Below are 10,183 nucleotides of genomic sequence, written 5' to 3'. Positions count from 1 at the left end.
AAATCCATTTGACTCTTTAATTCAAAGTTGCAAAAGTGACAGACCTTTTTGCCAGACACAGGTAATCAGTGTTGGTTGGCTTTGAGATTTGGTATTTAATCCTTAAGGGGTAACTTGATTCTTTACAAAATTTAAATGTTTTCAAATAAAGACCAAGTCATGACTGCAGCAGGGCAGTCAAAATCAGAAGAATAGGGAGAGATTCTGGATTATTTTTGTTTGTTTGTTTGTTTTTGTAACAAAATAGCAGATGAAAGCTGTAGTAAAAGAATAAAGACAGTGCCCCTCTGAAGCAACAGCAGGGCTGAGGTGCACAAAACAAAAAGAAGCAATGTTAGAAACACTGAGCCTTAAAATGGCTCTGTGTAATCAGACTGTCACTTTGATAAGGGTACATAAAACTCTGTAAGAACAAAAGAAACAGTTACACCTTATGTAAAAATTAATATGGCTAATGTTTTAAAAGTTAAAGTATAGAAGGAATGTGCAGACGTGCAGTGTCTATTATAGAGGGGGTAAAAGAAATGCAAACGAAACATGCTACTTAATTAAAATCCTATTAGGGCTCCAAAGGAGCCACAATAGACTGTGTTTTCTTTTTCAGATCTGTGTGTGTTTTGGAAGCAAGAGTTAAAAGTAATCAAAACTCTGGTAAAAGTTAATTGTGTTCCTTTTAAGACAGAGTCTCTGAGCTCTGCTAATGGCTTTGAATCCAAAAGCCAAGCCTGGGTTGATGCAAATTACCTAACTGATAAAGGAAGTGAGAGAACTGCCAGCACAAAGAAGTTGCAGATAAAGAACATACCTGGTCAGCAAACAAATTGTCTAAATAAAAGGCACGGTATAACAAGATAACATTAAATTTATTTTAATTAAAGGTAATAAGTACTCCTGTAACAATGTATAGTGTGTATGATTTTTGAAAAAAATCCTTTATGGTAATGGTGCTTTTCAGCTGTTACCTGTGAACAAACTTAAAGCTTAACACAGCAGGAAAGGCATTGTAAACTTGGTCTGCTGTAAAGGAAAAACTGAGGTACACCACCTCATGGATTTAATGACTGAACAGTGGGATAATTTCCCCATAACTTTAAAGATAGAAGCCATTGAAACCTGGCCTGCCTATAGAACAAAAACACAGGAAAATATGGAGGTAATTCCTCTTGTTTTGCCTGCAATCAGCAAGGGTATTTGTGAAAGAAAGGAATATTTTAAGCAATAATGAATGCCACCCCAAAAGGGGTAGAAAAATGTTATTTTTGTCTTTCAGAAAAAGCTGATACCAGCTACAGGACAACCTAATACAGAAACAAATAAAAGTGGGTATGATTATCCATGCCTGTTGCTCCAAAGCCCTGTAGTAAAGACATCTCACTAGGATCCTGTATGTGGGATAAAATGAATAATGAGACCAAAGTACTGTATAATGGGCTATGTGTATGTGTTAATTCTTGGGAAAAAGTGTTTTAAAAAAATGGAAGTGTTAGCAACCTTCCAATAGACAAATGTAAATGTAATGTAAGTCCTGTGTTTACAAAAGGTAAAAAGGTAACATAGTTCCTAAACCAAACAAAAAGGCAATGTGGGAAACCGAACCATTCATATTATACATGCAAATGGCAACATGTTAAGAATTGCCACTGCAGAAAGACATAACAGCTTACCATTGGTATAACATATTTTCTGAATGGTCTCCCACAACTACTGGCACACTAATTTTACTAACCCCAATTGTTTTTGGTTTTAAATTGTATGTGGGTTTAATTGGAATGTTTGAAATGTGCTGTTGGATAAAACAAATGTATGCAAAGCTAGAGCCACAGGCCCAAATAACCTCCCAGTATTTTCTATTACGTGGACTAAATAAGAAGTGACACTGGCCATTAATAATCTTAGTGTCAAAAGGGGATATGTAGGAGCAGGATTTTATAATGTCCCATAAGAATTAATGTATGATTTGATTTCATCCTGTCAGCCACTCTTTTTGAATAGCAGAAAGGAATGAGACCAGAACAATCCTTATGACTGATTATCGTCACCCTTTTGTTTTAGAATGTTATAATGTCTACTATGGTTTCCTATATGTATTACAAAGTAGGCACTCTAGTTAAATATACATTTCTTTGTTTTAAGGTTTAGTAAGTAAGAAACAGGATTCTCTATTGTGTCTATGTTAAGTAGATTAGAGGAACATTAAAGGCCTGGGTCTCAATGTAAATTGTCTTGGTTATTGATTGTAAAACTTAGCAAAGTTTTAATTTGCAATGCCTTTTTGCTCGATATACGGATTCTCAGTCTGTTTGTGTGAATGAGGAATGTATGCATCAGAAAAAGATAAGGTGTGAAGGCCATTGTTATAGCCAGAGTCAAGGAAAAAGAAGTAAAGAGACTTAAAGGACATCAAAGAATCATCAGGTACTGCTTACTATCCAGACGGCTGTTAAACTGTCTGGCATCACAGCGTGGATACATGCTTCGCAGTGTAAGAAGGCACCACCCCCAGCAAACCAATCATCACCTCAGGACCAAGCAGAGTCAATTTTGACTCCAGAAGAAGACGTAGAGGAACAGCCTGCAATACCTTACCGTCTACGCTCTCGTAAGGGTTGCCAGAAGCTCCTGAGTCTGGACTTGCTCAGAACAGGCTAGTTCATGGGTCTGGAACTATGAAGGAACCACGCCATAAGGTGGAGTTTCTGGAGCTGTGGATGAAGAAGCCGGCTGTTGTCCTGAGAAAGCAGATCTGATCTCTTGGAGAGAGTCCATGGAGGATGGATGGACGGCTCTGGTTCGAATTGAGTCCAGGTGAGCTCTGATGAACTCGATCTGCTGTGTAGGTGTCAGGGTGGATTTTTGGAAGTTTATTTGCAGACCTAAGCTGTGAAAGAGGGAGATGGCAAAATGGGTAGCTCATAATGTCTCATCGTATGAGCTGCCTTTGATGAGGCAATCGTCTAGGTAGGGGAAAAGTATGATCCTGTGTCTGCCGAGGTGGGCCACGTCTAAGGCTAGGGTCTTAGAGAATACTCTCGGTGCTGTGGAGAATCCAAAAGGGAGTACCCTGTATTGAAAATCCAGCCTGGGTATTATTGTGTCCAGAGTGACCATCTTGAATTTATGTACACGTACAAATTTGTTCAGTCGGCTTATGTCTAGTATAGGCCTCCATCCCCCGCTCTTCTTTTGGGTCAGAAAGTAGTGGGAGTAGAACCCTTTTCCTCGATGTTGTATCGGCACAGGTTCTACTGCACCTAGCTGTAGAAGATGAGCCACTTCTACGCGAAGTAGGTGCTCGTGAGACGGGAAAGGGGGAAGGGTAGGAGGATAGGATATAAAAGGGATGGAGTAACCGGACTGAACTATTTCCAGGGCCCAATGGACCTGTGTGATCTGCTGCCAGGCATGGTGGAAAACCTGGAGTCGGTGGCCAAATATGTGGTGGACTCAAGGGGTGGTTGTGCAGACCCTCGACCAATGCTTCAAAATTGTTGTTTGTTTCTCAATGTGTGGGAGGTAGCTGGTTGCGCCTGGTTTTGTTTGTGCCTAGGAGGTCTAGCGCGATTCCTGGCTATATCGTATGGTCTGGGCGGGGCCAGTGATATTGTTGTGTGCATGGCCTCTGCTAAGGTTGATACCGTTGTCTCCTGGGAAGGGATGGATAGATGCCCAGGGTTGTGCTAGAGTCTTTCATAGTGTGAAGGACGTCACTGGTATTTTTGGAAAAGAGTTTATCTTTATTAAAGGGGAGGTCCTCCACTTTAGTCTGCAGGTTTTTGGGGATACTGGCTGCAGACAGCCAGGAAGATCTGCGCATAACCACCGCAGTTGTGGTAGTGTGGGCTGCTGTGTCCGCCATGTCCAGAGATGCTTGTAGGGCCATTCTGGAAACCAACTGGCCCTTGACAAGGACAGACTTAAAGTCTGCTCTCCTGTCCTCTGGGATATGGGAGGTAAAATCGAAGAGTTTATTGTAATTGTTGAAGCTGTAGCTTGCAAGAAGGGCCAAATAGTTTGCAATTCTGAATTGCAAAGTGGAGGAGGTATAGACCTTGCGGCCCAAGAGGTCAAAACGTTTGAGGTCCTTGTCTTGCGGGATGGGCGGGTAGTGTGGCTGTTTCGTCCTGTGTGTTGCTGCATCCACTACAAGAGAATTCGGTTGTGGATGGGAAAATAAGAAGTCTACATCCTCAGCCTTTTTGCAAGTTGGTGGTAGATAGAGGCTGGGGTCTGCCAGAGGGTGTCAGCTGGTTCTAGGAGTGCTTCATTTATGGGAAGCGCGATCTTTGAGGGTGAAGAGGGTTGGAGGATTTTGAGGAGTGTGTGTTGTGTCTCTTGGACCTCCTCTAAAGGGATGTCTTGGCTGAGTGCCACCCTCTTGAAAAGTTCTTGGAATTGTTTAAAGTCGTCCACATTCTGTGGAGGCGGAGGCATGAAGGCTCCGTCTGGAGCTGATGGAGAGTTAGATGAATCAGGGTATGGTCCATAGCCCACCTCTTCAGGGGGGCGGGGTTCAGGTGCTCTAGAAGTAGACGGAGCTGGGGATAGAGGCACAGAACAAGCTTGTGGTCTGGTGGAAGAATCATGAGGATGAGTGGCAGCAGGAGCTGGCCAAGGGTACCACTGAGGCCAAAGTATGGGAGAAGAGAAGTTAGGTCCCGCCCACAGGGGGCGAAGTAGGGAAACTGAGGCTGGTGCTTGTGAGCCGTGACCGGAGGTGCAAATGGTTCCGACGTAGGAGGAGAGGCAGGTGGGGAGAACTCAGCCTGCTGCTGCATATCAGGCTCGCTGTCAGTGAAGGTAGCCAGGTCAGGTGGGGAGAACAACTGGTCAAAGAGTGAGCACTGTGCATCAAGGAGCAGAGAGTCAGGCTCAGGGCCCACTGAGATGTCGTCCTGACTTAAGACTTGCTGCTGCTACTCCCTGGGCTGTGATCCTGCTGAGCGTGATCTGTGCTCAGAAGCCTATATTGACTTCTGTTTTGCTTTCCCCGGTGCCGTGAGCTGTTTGTAGGCGCCCTGCGGGAGGTCCACTGCTGCTGCTGGAGTGGCAGGCAGGCTCGGTGCCGACGTTCTTGTTGGTACCAGGGCAGAACGCGCTGTCGGCACCGGGTCTATTTTTGTGCCAAGGGGACCGGTGCTGAGGAGACTTTCCCGGTACGGGAAATCAGGTCCCTGCCTCTGCGCTCCGTGGGAGCCGTGGCTGAGGTGCTGGGAGGGTTAGAGGTACCTGCTTTCGGCGCTGTCAGCACTGAGGGTAAGGATCTCGCAAGAGACCCTTTACCCTTTTGAAAGTCTCTGGACGGAGACAGTTGGGCTTCCTGCCTCTTTGCATGAGAGGGTGAAGCCGTGCTCCCGATCGGTTCGGACCTGGCTGGGGAGCATGAGGGAGAGGGCTTGCTATTGCCCGTCTCCATAGGCGGCTATAGGGATTTCTCCATCAGGAACATTTTCAGCCACAAGTCCCTGTCACGATGAGCCCTGGTTTGAGGCTGGTACAATGGACATGGCAGGGATATGTGTCTGGCTGAGGCACGTCACACACCATGAGTGTCCGTCGGACTGTGGTATAGACTCTTGACAGGAAGCACATTTCTTACATCCTGAAGACCCTGGCATTATTGCACTAGGAATGACAGGGAAGAGTGTCACAACGGGAGACGAACTTGAGGAAAAACCTAGTTTAAAAAAAAAAAAAACCTAACTACATCTTTACCTCGATATAACACTACCCGATATAACATGAATTCGGATATAACACGGTAAAGCAATGCTCCAGGGGGCGGGGCTGCGCACTCCGGTGGATCAAAGCAAGTTCAATATAATGCGGTTTCACCTATAATGCGGTAAGATTTTTTTGCCTCCCTGAGACAGCGTTATATCGAGGTAGAGGTGTATTCTAAAGGAAGGGAAATAACTGGGATGTTTCTAACTATTTCTGTCTTTGTACTTGTTTCCTTCAAAGACCAGGGAAGAGGTTAGCACTGCCCCGAGTCCCGTCTTCAGCCAAGGACGGTTGAGAAGGAACCGGGGGGAGGGGGGGGTGCAGGATGCGTGCGCTCAGGCAGACTCTAACGAGACTGCGAGACAGCAGCTGCGCGTGTGCGTCCTGACCAGGCACTGCTACTGAAGATCTCCGATCAACGGCGCCGGGATGCACCGGCACCTGGAGTGGAGCACCCACAGGGACAGCACTCGAAGAACAACAGAATACTGACCCCGGACTTCAGAAAAGCAGACTTTTGACTCCCTCAGGGAACTGATGGGCAGGATCCCCTGGGAAGCTAATATGAGGGGGAAAGGAGTCCAGGAGAGCTAGAAAATAAAATAATAATAATTAATGGGGATATCCTATCTCCTAGAACTGGAAGGGACCTTGAAAGGTCATTGAGTCCAGCCCCCTGTCTTCACTAGCAGGACCAAGTACTGATTTTGCCCCAGATCCCTACATGGCCCCCTCAAGGATTGAACTCACAACCCTGGGTTTAGCAGGCCAATGCTCAAACCACTGAGCTATCCCTCCCTCCGAAAAAAAACGAGGAGTCCTGTGGCACCTTAAAGACTAAGGGATTTATTTGGACATAAGCTTTCGTGGGTAAAAAACCACTTCTTCAGGAGAGCTGGCTGTATTTTAAAGAAGCCTTACTGAGAGCGCAGGAACAAACCAGACCGATGTGCAGAAAGAATAGCAAATATGGCAGGCAACCAGCTTGGCTTAACAGAGAAATCTTCGGTGAGCTTAAACACAAAAAGGAAGCTTACAAAAAGTGGAAACTTGGATAGATGACTAGGGAGGAGTATAAAAATATTGCTCAAGCATGCAGGGGTGTAATCAGGAAGGCCAAAACACAACTGGAGTTGCAGCTAGTTAGGGATGTGAAGGATAACAAGAAGGGTTTCTACAGGTATGTTAGCAACAAGGTGGTTAGGGACAGTGTGAGACCCTTACTGAATGGGAAGGCAACCTAGTGACAGATGATGGGGAAAAAACTGAAGTACTCAATGCTTTTTTTGCCTCGGTTTTCACAGACAAGGTCAGCTCCCACACTGCTGCACTGGGCAGCACAGTATGGGGAGGTGAGCCGCCCTCAGTGGTGAAAACAGGTTAAGGACTATTTTAAAAAGCTGGACATGCACAAGTCCATGGGGCCAGTTGCAATCCATCCAAGGGTGCTGAGGGAGTTGGCTGATGTGATTGCAGAGCCATTGGCCATAATCTTTGAAAACTTGTGGTGATTGGGGGAAGTACCGGACAATTGGAAAAGGGCAAATATAGTGTTCATCTTTAAAAAAGGGAAGGAGAATCTGGGGAACTAGACTGGTCAGCCTCACCTCAGTCCCTGGAAAAATCATGGCGCAAGTCCTCAAGGAATCCATTTTGAAACACTTGGAGGAGAGGAAAGTGATCAGGAACAGTCAACATGGATTCACCAAGGGCAAGTCATGCCTGACCAACCTGATTGCCTTCTATGATGAGATAACTGGCTCTGTGGATATGGGGAAAGCGGTGGAAGTGATATACCTTGACTTTAGCAAAGCTTTTGATACGGTCTCCCACAGTATTCTTGCCAGCAAGTTAAAAAAGTATGGATTGGATGAATGGACTATAAGGAAAGCTGGCTAGATCATCGCGTAATGATCAACGGCTCAATGTCTAATTGGTAGCTGGTATCAGGCAGAGTGCCTCAGGGGTCAGTCCTGGGGCTGATTTTGTTCAACATCTTTAGTAATGATCTGGATGATGGGATGGATTGCACCCTCAGCAAGTTCACGGATGACACTAATCTGGGGAGAGAGGTAGATATGCTGGAGGGTAGGGATAGGGTCCAGAGTGACCTAGACAAATTGGAGGATTGGGCCAAAAGAAATCTGATGAGGTTCAACAAGGACAAGTGCAGAGTCCTGCACTTAGGATGGAAGAATCCCATGCACAGCTACAGGCTGGGGACCGACTGGCTAAGTGGCAGTTCTGCAGAAAAGGACCTGGGGATTACAATGGATGAGAAGCTGGATGGAGAGTCAGCAGTGTGCCCTTGTTGCCAAAAAGGCTAATGGCATATTGGGCTGCATTAGTAGGAGCATTGCCAGCAGATTGAGGGAAGTGATTATTCCCCTCTATTCGGCACTGGTGAGGCCACATCTGGAGAGAGCAACAAAAATGATTAGGGGGCTGGGGCACATGACTTATGAAGAGATGCAAAGGGAACTGGGCTTATTTAGTCTGCAGAGAAGAGTGAGGGGGGGGGGATTTGATAGCAGCCTTCAACTACCTGAAGAGGGATTCCAAAGAGGATGGAGCTCGGCTGTTCTCAGTTGTGGTAGATGCCTGACCAAGGAGCAATGGTCTCAAGTTGCAGTGCAGGAGGTATAGGTTGGATATTAGGAAACACTATTTCACTAGCAGGGTGGTGAAGCACTGGAATGGGTTACCTAGGGAGGTGGTGGAATCTCCATCCTTCAATGCTTTTAAGGCCCATGTGACCCTGCTAGGATCATTTGGTTGGGGTTAGTCCTGCTTTGAGCAGGGGGTTGGACTGGATGATCTTCTGAGGTCTCTTCCGACCGTAGTCTTTGATGATAAGTCCCAATGTCCAGCAGGTGGGAAAGGCAGCTGACAGTAAGCCTGGCCTGGACCCCTTTAGCTAGAACAAAACACTTGCTATTCCTTGTTCTAGTCTGTGACAAGGAGCTCTAGGTTTAGGAATCCCCACTTGTGAAAAGAACAGAAGTACTTGTGGCACCTTAGAGACTAACAAATTTATTAGAGCATAAGCTTTCGTGGGCTACAGCCCACTTCTTCAGAAGCATATAGAATGGAACATATATTGAGATATACACACACACAGCATGAACAGGTGGGAGTTGTCTTACCAAATCTGAGAGGCCAATTAAGTAAGAGAGGAAAACACACTTCTATATGCATAGGATCGTTTACTGAAGTGAGCTGCTTTCTCAACACCTGAGAGATTCAGGGCCAGTGGCGTGATCTGTGATGAATATACCAAGTCCAGAGCAAAATGTCCTGCCAGCCTGACCTGGCTCCTTTTTACCTGCAGACATAATGCACAGCTATGGCATTGTCTGTCAGTACTTGGATTGCGTATCCCTGGAGTAGAGGCAGTAATGCTTTGCATTCTAGGCAGATTGCTCTGAGTACCAAAGCATTTATATGCAGATGACCTTCTTGAGGGGAATATAGGCCATATTTTTGAAGGTGACCTAGATGAGCTCCCCCAACCATGAATCTATCACCAGTGTCTTATTCGGTAGAGTTGTAGAGAGAGGAAGTGGGTTTTTTCCACCAGTTCAATGAGGACTTCTCACAGGACCTTGACTTATGTCCATGAAGTGCCTCGCAGACCTGTTGGTCCATAGTAATCCCAGTAAGCGTTCCTGGAAAAAAAAGAAAGTTGGTTGCTAAAAGTGGGGGGTGGAGACAGGACACTGGTAGAAACTATCTGCCAAGCTGTGGCATGAAACCTGCTACTGAGAGGAAGACATTGAGTGCACCATATCTGAGGAGACAGTGGGTTGCCTGCTTTTTCTTCAAAGACTCTAGTGACCTCTGTTGTTTACAACAGTATAGGGCAAAGAGACATTATCTGAAGGAGATTTGAGTTCTGGCTTGCTTTCTCTTTGGGGATGGAATGCACAATCCCAAAGAATGTAAAGCAGCTCTAGTGTCCTTTAATGAGCAGAGGGCCTTGTTGAGTTGAAGATGGAAGACCCACAATCTTGGTTTGGACCTCCCTGAGTATTCTTGATGACTGGAGCCAGGAGGATCTTCATACTGACACTGTTGTGGCCATGGTGCATGCAGCTGTATCAAATGCATCCAAAGCAACCTGCATGGATATTTTAGCTGGGTGCTGCCCCTCTAGCATGATGGATTTTAACTCTTTCCATAAACTAAGACAATTTGTTCCAGTGCAGATAATCATATTTTGCCAGACACACTTTGTCATTGGCAATGCACAGCTGGAATGTCAGAGAAGACTTTTTTGATGAACTGATATAGTCTCTTAGGGTTCTTTTCCCTTGGTGTTATTTTAGCAGCCCTTGCTCTTTGGAGCCTTCCTGAACACCCATTATGACAAGAGAGCCTGGTACTGGCTATGAATAAAACTACTTAGAACTTTATAAACTTCAACTCTCATAGCACACCCTGTGATGTAGGAATTTCCATT

This window comes from Trachemys scripta, chromosome 5 (assembly GCF_013100865.1).
Source record: "Trachemys scripta elegans isolate TJP31775 chromosome 5, CAS_Tse_1.0, whole genome shotgun sequence".
NCBI classification, from domain to species: Eukaryota; Metazoa; Chordata; order Testudines; family Emydidae; genus Trachemys; species Trachemys scripta.
This window is presented reverse-complemented; position numbering follows the sequence as displayed.